The sequence below is a fragment of the Peromyscus eremicus genome, chromosome 7, assembly GCF_949786415.1.
Source record: "Peromyscus eremicus chromosome 7, PerEre_H2_v1, whole genome shotgun sequence".
Classification (NCBI taxonomy): Eukaryota; Metazoa; Chordata; class Mammalia; order Rodentia; family Cricetidae; genus Peromyscus; species Peromyscus eremicus.
This window is the reverse complement of record NC_081422.1, coordinates 2,771,786-2,781,919: the sequence shown is the minus strand read 5'-3', so window position 1 is coordinate 2,781,919 and position 10,134 is coordinate 2,771,786. Positions and strand designations below refer to the sequence as shown.

The 10,134-nt window shown below is 39.9% G+C and overlaps 1 pseudogene; it reads left to right on the top strand.

Moving 5' to 3' along the window:
- The first annotated feature begins 7,125 nt into the window (after window positions 1–7,125).
- LOC131914041 (centromere protein T-like) lies at window positions 7,126–8,795 on the top strand (annotated as a pseudogene).
- Window positions 8,796–10,134: the final 1,339 nt, after the last annotated feature.

The window sequence follows — 10,134 nt, the reverse complement described above, 5'->3', positions numbered from 1 at the left end:
GGTTTCAGCTGAGAGAAATCATGTCTAAATACTATAATAATACCCATAAAAAGTTGAGAATATATAAGAAATCTACATATATTGCATTATACTCTTTTCTTTAAATTTTTATTGAAATATGTTGTCCCTCTTTTAAACTCATGAGTTTTCTATATCACTTTCATTGAAATATTTATGCAAACAGGAGCTCCACAGTTGTTGCTTAAATTAAATAACCTATTTTTGGTTATGTGACTATATACATGACTATTAATCAAGTAAGAAGCTGTCAATTACAATGGGATCCCAAGCTTCTTTCTTTTGCATAAACAGGTTCTAAGATAGAAAGGACATGATGTTACAGTGTTGACATTGGTGTTAACATTGTCATCTCATGAGATGTATGTAATGTATATAGTAAGAACTATAAGTGTCAGCAGAGTAGGCAACTGTAGTCATAAATGAATTGTACATGTGGAGACATCTAAGAAGCAATCTTCCAGTAGAAATCAGGCAATCTGGAGCATAGGTTTAGGCTGCTAATTGTATTATCAATTAGAAGCAACCAACTTTATACATGTATCAAATTGTCAAAGAACAAAGTCAACAAGTTATTTTTAAAAAGAAATAAACAGGGGGTTGCATATGTAGAAAATCATGCTTCACTCTTGAAAGTTGTGTGTGTATAGAGAGATATACACATGGATCGATAGGTAGGTAGATAGATGATAGATAGATAGATAGATAGATAGATAGATAGATAGATAGATAAATAGATAGATAGATAATAGACAGACGTATATATTCTGTCTATATTTATATAACATGTGCGTGCATGTGCGCGCGCACACACACACACACACACACACACACACACACACACACGCAAATAGTACATTCCCAATGATGCTAATCTAGAAAAGCTATTACCAGTAGTCTGTGGTAATATCAAAGGAAAAAGCCAGCCATCATAAGTAAACACAGAAGTCAGACAATGGTAGCACATGCCTTTAATCCTATCACTTGGCAGACAGGGATCTGTCTGGATCTCTGTGAGTTCAAGGCCACACTGGGAACAGAACCAGGCATGGTGGCACATGCCTTAAGTTCCAACACTAGTTAACCATGGAGGTCTGGAGGTCTGTACAGACAAACAGGAAGTGACAGAGCTGTGCAGGAAGAGGAAGTGATGTAGCTGGACAGGGAGAGCAAATCAGATGGCAGAACAGCAAGTCATGTAGGCGTGGGTAGATAGGAAATAACTAACTCTTTTGGAAGCTGCAGAGTTGGTGAGGTGAGGTTAGCACATGGCTGTTTCTATTCCTCTGATCTCTCTCAGGTTTTCACCCCTATATCTGGTTCCATGTTTTTTATTTAATAAGACCATTTGGAAATTCATCTTCAGTAGTCAATTATAACTACATTCTTACTGGTGAGTACACATACTCAATGATACTTGTCTACTTGGCCTCCTGTTGGAATGTGTCCCCCACTTCATTACTATCCAGTTGCAGAAAAATCATTTCTGAATTGTACCTTTGTTTTCAACACTCCTTTCCTCTCTGTTTTTTTACCTACTACCACACCAGATATATTCCACTAACTTTCCTAAACTGAATGTCTTCACCTTTGTGTCAGCAAGCATGCTTAATGGATGCTAGATAACCTCAAATTATGTGTCAAACTGGAAAAGAGTCACAAGGCTCCACACTTCCGTCTATCAGCTTTCAAGAGTCAGGCCGATTGTCACCCAGCTAGGTCTTCTACTAGGGTCATAAGCCAGAAATCATCTTCATAGAATGTAAACTTAACTGGGGGAAATTATTTTCATCTTTAAATGTTGTAAAGTCCAGTGTGTTGCAGATGTATGAAAGAGGACCGAGAATTCTGACCTGTAGGCCAGACTGCTCTTAAGTCCCACACAAGGCTTATAAAGCTTTTTTTGACATGATCCCCCGCCACTCCACCACCATTGCATCTGCCTTTTATACTCCAAATCTAATTCCACCACCAGTCTCTGAACTCTAGACCCATTTTGAAAGAAAAAGGATTATGCAGGAGAGTCACAGCAGGCACCATTGTCCTCTTCCTACTCTCTCTTTCTCTTTCCTCTCTTTCTCACACACACACACACACACACACACACACACACGCTCAGACATCTACAAGGGAAGTCTATTTTCTCAACCACTGAAATATCTCTCTTGTAAGCTCCTAAACATGCGTATTTTAAAAGGAACTATTTCTATTAACTCTACAATTAGACAATTGAAAGGAATTTCTGTGAAAGAATATATTGTTTTGTTCTAAAGACACATTAAGATATTCAATATAACACAAAAGAACTCACGGCATGTGACTATCTTTTAATTCTCAGAGAAATGTTTAAAGTCTAAGTCAATTAGACAAGTTAATAATAATGTCACTAATTTGAAATACTAAATTGTGTGTATATAATTAACCATGAATAAATAATTTTCAAAACTTAAGAGTTTAATTCTGTTTTCGTAGGTTGATGCAATTTACACTATAAATATAAATACATTTCTGAGTCTACATGGATAAATATAAGTAATTTTGGTCAGGCTATATTAGTCAAATAAGTGAGCAATGTTTTATTCTCAATGAAACAAATTTAAAAATATTTGCCTCATTAAGCAAAAAAATTATGTGAAATTTACTGGGAATAATTTGCATGTGATATGGATATAAAACTTTTTATGAGCCAATTTCCACTAAAAGAGTAAAAATGGGCCAATATATGAGTTTATGTGCCATTTATTCTCCTGTCATTCAATAGCACATGTAAATATAAGTAAGAAGTCAATTTCAACATTGCAAATACACATGGTAAAGGGCAAATAAGAAGTTTATTTCAGGAATTTCAGCAAAAAAGAAAATGCTTTATTAAAGCAAAATTCTGAAATACTGTAACCGTATAAACTGATGACATGACTGCTCCAAGGTATGGCAGAGGGAAAGGGTTTTATTGTAGATATGAGGGGGAGTACAGCCAGAGGCATCTGGAAGAGTCCAGAGCAGAGAGAGCAAGCAGTAAACTGAACATGACCAGCAGACTGGACAGGGTCATGAAAGGAGAGAGTGTGAGAGTACCAGAGAAAGAAAAAGAGATGATCAAGAGAGAGAGGCAAGAGAGCATGATTGAAATAGCAGTGCTCTAAGTAGAATGAGACCAGAGGATGGATGCTTCTGAGTTGGAGAAGTTTAGGGTAAGGGTGTGATGAGCTGGGATGCCCACATGGACTCTGAAATGTGTACCAGATACTTGTGATACCCAGGGAGCCTAGAGGCGAGCATGTGCTTCAGAAAGCTAATAGCCACCAAATACTAAGGCCTGTGATAAGGGAAATGGATCCTTTGGTAGAGAGGAACTGACTTCACAAGTTCCTAAGTACTTGGTCTTGAACCACAGAACAGGTTAACTGAGGTGTCTATTAACACACCAAAGCAGTTTCTGACCTCTCCCCTGAGTCCCTACCCTAGGAGTCCTGGCTCCTCAGCACTTCTCCCTGACAGCTACCCTGAACTCTCCATCAGGGACTGGACTAAGCTTTTCTTCCCCTGGCTTTTCTTCCCTATATACCCTGGCCTTTTGGCAACACTGACTTCTTGGTCTCTTGGTCTCCTAGTTTCTTGACTTCTGGCTCTCCCCTCTCCCCTACCCTGTCTCCTCACATTGCTCAGTTCAGTTTGTCAGTCATGTTCAATCTGTACTCTCCCTGATGCCTATGCTTGTATTCGCCCTTATATCTATAACAAGACCTCAAACCCTTAGGAGCAGTTAAGCTCTCCTTTTATTTCTTTTTTTCTCATTCACTTAGGAATGCTGGTTTTTGTCTAACCTCTAGATTTTGGGACTGACAATAAGAATAATTAAAGGTACACAAGAAATCAACTATATAGTTCCTTTACTTCAGGTTTCTAAGTTTTGAATGAACTTGGAGTATTTTTCATTTGTTGAACTTTAGTCTTCAAAAAATATTCACAGCATTTTTTAAAATATTTTTCTTTGATTGTTGATATACATATTCCTAAATAAACTAATTTGAATTTGAAAGAGAGCAAGGGGGCATTTGCGAGCACTACCAGGAAGTGGAAGGTAAGGGACAAATGATGTAATGATACTATAATCCCCGAAAATTAAAAAAAGAGCAATAAATGTATTATATGCATAAGATAATCTTGAAACAGTGTTAAAAGTAGGATAATTTTTGCTGGCATCTAATCTTTTTTCAAATCTCCGTGATTACTCACAAGGAGTAATTTGATACTGTAAGCAAGTTTGAATAGTCTGGGAATCTATGGAACATGTGCACTTGGTATGACATAGTTCTTAATATCCAGTGTAATGCTAGCCTATTTTTTCTATTTATTTAGTAATCCAACAAACATGGGCATTTATGTTATACTATCAAAGGTGCTGGAAACAAGAAGAAAGTCATAGTTATATCATTTGATCATTGTAAACAAATGGAAAAAGAGAAAATGTATGGTTCAAATTAAAACAAACATGAGCATTGATGTCTAAGAAATCAAGAAAATAATTGCATTTCCAGATACTAAAGTGGTAAAGATTTACTGTTAAAGTCTTAAAATGGAATTTATATTTTTGGGAAAAATATACTTTTAATAATTCTAGGATTGAATTCATAACCATATGACCGGTGAGCAACTTCTCTACCACTGGGTTACAGTTCCGTCTCCAAAAAAAAATACTGACAAAGTTTTGACATGAGTATAAATGTTTGGTGTCAAAAGGAAACTCCATCATCATTCTTCAGTTGAAGAAACCCTGGAGCTGAGAAGATGGTTCAGTTGGTAATGCCTTTGCCACCCATTCATAAGGACCTGCGTTCAAATCCAGATCTTATATAACATTGTAGTGCATTGCTACAATTCCAGTGCTCCTATGGTGAGATGAGAGACAAAGACAAGACAGTCCCTGGTAACTTGTTAGCCAGATAGCCAAGCATATACAGACATGAAAATGTATCCCTGACTCAAACAAAGTAAAAAATGAAGACTAACAGCACACACACACACACACACACACACACACACACACACACAGGAACATGCATGTATACACACACATACATGTACAAGAGAGAGTCTATTTACCCCAGATAAGGAACCAATAACAAACCAAAGTAACAAGTGTACTAAAATCCACTTTGGTGAACCAGTGAATTTATTGGGGTATAACAGAAGTATGGAATTAGGGTTCTTACAGAAGCAAGGGTGACTCAAATGCACCTGAACCATCAAAAAGTCACCACAACATGGGCTAGTACGCATGAACCTGTCACCCTGGAACTCTTTGTACAAAGTGCTGGCATCTGTACAGGTCTAAAAATCTCTTCTCAGCAACTCTGCTTCTCAGTCTTACCTCCCAGTAATTGTATACTGTGTCTGTATCCCTATGACTGAATCCTCATGATTCCTAAAAGTTTCAGCTTTCCCATACATGTAAAATTTGTTCACTTCCTGTATCCTATGAGATCCCCAACTCCCTCCTAGAGAAAATCCATATATAACAACAACAATGTTTTCTCTCTGTGTGTGTGTGTGTGTGTGTGTGTGTGTGTGTGTGTGTGTGTGTATCTGTCTGTCTCTCTGTCTATCTCTCTCTGTCTATCTCATTCTCTCTCATATACACACATATATACATAGACATACACACATACACATATATATATATATATACATACATACATACATACATATACAATATATACTGTAAAATGAACCTAAATAAGGTATATTCTCTACTCATCAGTCAGGAGGAAAATGTCTTTTGTCTTGATATAAAGCCAAACTATAGTCCCTGAATCCTATGCTTGCTTTCTTTTACAAATGTTTTCCTCTTTCATTTCTATTCTTTACCAGTTGCCATGCAACCTGAAGTATTTATCATGAGTTGAATTTTGTGTGGACCACCAAGCCATAAAATTGAAAATGGGTAGAAACATCTATCATCATATAAAAACAGCATATGCCGACTTCAGCATTTCAGTGTGTAGGAACTGATGCTCATATAGACTAAAAATTTTCATGGGAATGACATGAATTCTGTTAGGAAATAAACCACTATTTGCATTTAAAAACAAGTCGTTAAACTCATATTCTATTTCATCTAATTAAGGAAAATCAATAGTATATTTTCCTTATTTGAGATTTTTGCCAGTTTTGTTCTTACAATACATATTTATTTTTTTATTAAAGAGTAAGTAATGCATTTTAAAGGTTGATTTGTATACTTAGATTTTAAATTGACCTTTCTCTTTACATAGCAGAAATGGGATTATAATCATTAATGTCCAATGATTGTTTTCATTATCCAGATATGCTTAGAATGGTACATTTAATAATAATTGATAAGCACTTGTAAAGCATAATTATGAAGCCAAACATATAGTAAAGGTTATTTTGAGGAAGAAGAATAGCCCATATTCCTTTAACAATTTCTGTGACTCAGTGGTTAGGTGTAAAACAGTGTTAGAGTACCAATGATATCTGATACATAAAAATGTGAAAGCCAGGGCTCCTAGACAAGGAAAGCACTGCTTGCTACTTACGAACATCAGTGGATAGATGCCTTAGCAAGATTTTCAAATATCTTCAAAATTGTGCAAATTATCATATAGTAAGGAATCTAAGTGAAATTCATCTCTCAATGTCATGTGATTCTCATTCAGCAAATTGGAAGCTGCCTTTCAGTAGAAGTGGCCTGGTCAATATAGTTCAGAAGAGTAGCATGTGCCTTTCTTCCTTTGTCTTTACGATGTTTTGATATCTTAGCATTAATAATGATTAAATTTAACTCTGCCCAATTTTCTCTTTTTCTTTTAACAAGTACTCTTTCTCAGGATGTTTATTTTTTTATTTTGAAATCCTCCTTGAAATGGACTTAATAGATTCTAAATACTCTGTGTGTGTGTGTGTGTGTGTGTGTGTGTGTGTGTGTGTGTGTCTTTGTGTTCATTTAAAGATGTCATTAATTTGAGAAGAAATGCAAGTAGGAAGTTTTGGAGTTGTGGCAGGGTGATATTGTGTAGAAGTGAAAGAAATTCACTGCTCAAGAAGTTAATTTATGACAGCAGTTAGGAGAGGTGGGTCCTGAGTATGGCGGATCGCTACAGTCTCCACACGGATCAGACAACATGCACGCTCTTACGGCGCGTGCTGGATGCCCCAGACTCACGCACCCCGAGGCGACGACGGAGTGCTTGTAATAATGCACAGAGAACTCTGCTTCAAACACCTTCCTCCAAGAAGCAAGGTACACCTTCCTCCAAGAAGCAGGGTAGCCAAACAAAAACAACTGCTAGGAGGCATTCCTATGGCACTAGGTCAGGTGGCAGATTGGCTCATGTTCAAGTCCATGGGCACCTGGAGGAACAGACACCCCGGACTCTGCTGAAGAACATCTTACTAACTGCCCCAGAATCATCTATTGTGATGCCAGACTCAGTGGTGAAGCCGGTACAAGTACCAGAGATGGTGGAGTCTTCCAGACGAGAAAGCAGTCCGGGAAGCCTGGAGCTACAACTTCCCGAACTGGAACTCCCCTCAACCCAGGTTCCAGGTCTCCCAGCCACTGGCAAAAGGAAGCAAAGGCTGAGATTGTCAGTATTTCAGCAGGAAGTGAACCAGAGGTTGCCTCTCTCCCAAGAGCCACCTGGGAATGCTGTTTCATCCTTGACCAGCTCCTTCAACCTCAGCTTTGTCCCACCTGTTCAGTAACAGACAATGAGGAGACCTGGTCTGGCCCGCAGACGTCCCATACGCCGACCTGTGGATGTAGGTGCTCTTTTGCAGGATCTGGAAGATAATTCCTTGACCTCAGCTCTTCCAGGTGACACCATAAAACCTCTGTTGCCACTCTGCCAACGGATGTAGTGCTAGAAGACACCCAGCCTTTCTCACAGCCCTCAGGTGGCTGCTCCCTCAGAGTGCATCATTCTCTGCCCATCCATTCTCACTCTGGGGTTGAAGGTGCTGAAAGAGTTATGGGCTGCAGGCCACAAAAGCCCTGGGACCGGGCTGCAGAAGCATATGAGCAGGACTAGCTTTGGTACTGCTCCTTTACCCTTCTTGAAGCTACAGCCTCAGCCTCCAGAACTAAGAGAAGCAGTAGGATCCCAGGAGACTGTGGAGGCCAAGGAGCAAGAAGGCTCTTCGGGGGATGAGGATACTCCTGGCAGGCCAGCAAGTCCAGAGTTAGCCTCTAGCGCCTATGACTTCCTCCAGGCTGAGATACCACATCAGCTTCTTGAGCGCCCCCCCCCCCCCACCCGACCTGGAGTTGCACTTTCAGAGCCTCTGGAGTCTGTGCCAGCCAGGCTTCCTTCCAGGAAGAGAACTGCAGGTCCTAGGCACTGCCAAGACCCCTACAAGGCTGGACTGAGCTACTATATGAAGCTCTTTAGCTTCTATACTAAGATGCCTGTGGAGAAGAAGGCACTGGAGATGGTGAAGTGCCTACACAAGTATTTCCAGCACCTTTGCAATGACCTGGAGGTATTTTCTGCTCATGCTGGCCGTAAGACTGTGAAGCTAGAGGATTTAGAGCTGCTGTTGCGACGGCAGGGACTAGTCACAGATCGAGTCTCGCTGCACCTGCTTGTGGAGCGGTACCTGCCCTTAGAGTACCGGCAGCTACTCATCCCCTGTGCATTCAGCGGCAGTTCTGTCTTCCCTGCCCAGTAGTGGCCAGGTCTTAACACTTGCCCTCTCCCTTCCTTGGATAACTTGGACCCACACAATCATCAAGGTCTCCTTCTCATCTCCTAGCCCCAATGAAGTCTCACAAACGGGAAAAAAAAGAAGTTAATTTATTTGTTTGTTTGTTCATTTGTTTTCAAGACAGGATTTCCTAGGACTCACTCTGTAGACCACACTGACCTAAACATAGAGAGATCTGCCTGCCTCTGCCTTGTGAATGCTGCAATTAAAGGCATGTGCCACCACTGCCCTGAAGTTCTCAAAAAAAAGCTAAAAAAAACCACCCACACTCTGAGACTAGAACAATTTCCTGAGACAGAACCCACCAGTGCCAATTGGACTAAGAGATGAGTCTTTGTCCTCATACCTGAACACCCCAGCCCTTAGGCTTTGGACCCAAGGGTACAACCCTGTGCCCCCACACCACCTCCCAAAGCAGCCCCAGTTTCAGGCCAGTAGGCAGACCTCCTGCAGACAGGTCAGACTACCACCATCCCCCACCAGACACTGTAACCCACAAGCCCCACCCACCCTCTGAGACTGCAGTTACTCCCTGAGACAGTGCCTACCAGCTGCTCCCTGAGACAAAGAGTCCATCAGCACCAATTAAACCAAGAGTCCTGATTAGACCAAGAGCTCCTACTGGACCAAGAGTATCCATCAGACCAAGAGAGGCTCCCTCAGACACAGACACCTCTTGCATCAAGTGGAGAAAGAGATGAGGAGATGCCAGTGGAAAAATACAGTCAACAACATAAAAACCAACAATGCTCCATCAGAATCTACATCAGTTGGGCATTATTCAGTTTCCATGAGATTGTAGGCTTTCTGTAATTTGTGTTGTTGTTAAAATCTAATTTTAAGCCATGGTGTTCTGATAAGATACAGGAGGTTATTGCAATTTTTCTTTGTATCTGTTGAGATTTGCATTGTGACCAAGATTTTATTTATTTATTTATTTATTTATTTGGTGGGTTTTTTTTTTTTTTTGCTTTTTTTTTTTTTTTTGAGACAGGGTTTCTCTGTGTAGCTTTGTGCCTCTCCTAAAACTCACTCTGTAGCCCAGGCTGGCCTCAAATTTACAGATATCTACTTGTCTCTGTCTCCCAAGTGCTGGGATTAAAGGCGTGGGACACCACCACCTGGCATGACCGAGATTTTAGAGAAGGTATATTCTTTTGTGTTAAGGTGGAATATTCTGTAGATATCTGTTAAGTCCATTTGAGTCATAATGTCTGTTAGTTCCCTTATTTCTCTGTTAACTTCTGTCTGGCAGACCTGTCCATTGGTGAGAGTGGGATGTTGAAGTCTCCCAGCTCAATCACCAGTGGGTCAAGGAAGAAGTAAAGAAAGAAATTAAAGATTTCCTAGAATTCAATAAAAATGAATGTACAATATACCCAAACT